A 1,562-nucleotide genomic window follows, 5' to 3' on the forward strand; every position below is an offset into this window, starting at 1 on the left:
TTTTATAGCAAAAGGAAATACATTTTCCTTAATCCTACCATCATGTGATGACTATCCAATTTTTCTTATCTTTTCCAAGAGTAAATTTTTCAATGCACTGCAGCATGTTGTATTCTCAGATCAAAGTATTTATAATTGAAAATAGAAACAGTATTCAAATACTAAAATAGACAGGGCTGGGGAGATGGCTCAGTGGAGTAAGTATTTCCCTGGCCAGCACAAGGGCCTGAGTTCAATCCCTGGTTCCACCAAAATAAATAAATAAATAAATAAATAAATAAATAAATAAATAAAAATAGAGCAGATATCATTTCCTGGGTATGTTCATTCTTTGCTTGTCTTCCCTTTCTTTCTTTTCCCCTTCCCTCCCACCTTCTCCCATCACTTTATTTTGCTGAAGGCAAACTGGACAAAGAGTAGCAGGAAACCTCCTCATCCATTACTTTCAAGAATATCATTTGGATTAATCAATTTATTTATTTTTTTGTAGCTTTTGAGTAAACAAATATTTTAGACTCTCTTCTTTTTCCCAGTTTCATAAGACAAAAAAGATGTTGGTAAAGGGAAACTCTCTTTTTCTAGTAGCTGACTCTACTAATTCTATCGTAAAAAAATATACTGGTGAAAAGAAGAATATGGCAATTCACAGATCAACATGCAAATTTCAGACTCCTTTGGAAATGTTTTCAGGATCCACTGGGATTTTTCCACTGAGTTATGCGAATACTCCAAAGCTAGCTCAATCTCCATGTGAAGGTGTGGGAGGCCAGACACACCTGACCTGATGTCATTCTCTTTGATTCCCCTCTGATTCTCAGTGGGTGGGAAGTTTACTGTAGCTGCGGAGGTGGGAAAGGGATTCCTTGAAATGACACTAACCTCTGTACTTGTACTTGTACTTGTCTCAGAGCAAAGTTCTAGTTACTTGTGCATAACTATGGTTTTCTATGACACTCTATTGTTACATAAGGCCTCTGGTTGGAATTGCTTAAGCTAAGCATTGTGATCTATTAGAGGCATATATAGGGTCATGTGAAATCAAGTGTGCCTTTATCCTATTACCTCTCATCATTAAAAAGTGAAATAAAAGCCCTTAAATGTAACATGGCTTGCTTCTATATGGAGAAAAACCCTAAGTAAATATTCAGTGTTTGAAGAAATAGTTCAGTAAGGCCAATTCTACTTTTATGTGTTATAATCACAGAAAAATGAGAAGAAACAAAAACATTTCAATCGCTCTTTTGACCTAGACAGACAGATCCTCATATTAGGTTCTCAATTTGTTACAAAAAATGGTACCCTCTTGTTTTTAGTGTGAGTGATAGACATTTAAAATTAATTTTAATGTGATCTGAACATGGCACTTTTTCTTGAGAAATTAAGGAAATGTTAAAACTTTCAAATGCTAGTATGAAGTTGTATTTTGTTTATAATGTAACCACTCAACAAATTCAAGTGACCTTTTCTTATTTGGACATTTGTAGTCTTCCAAAAATACACTTTTGACTATGTATTTGCTTTTGTAGTATTCAATACACTAATTGTGAAACTATATATATATA

The sequence above is a fragment of the Octodon degus genome, unplaced genomic scaffold (genome assembly GCF_000260255.1).
Source record: "Octodon degus isolate 3935 unplaced genomic scaffold, OctDeg1.0 scaffold00009, whole genome shotgun sequence".
Lineage (NCBI taxonomy): Eukaryota > Metazoa > Chordata > Mammalia > Rodentia > Octodontidae > Octodon > Octodon degus.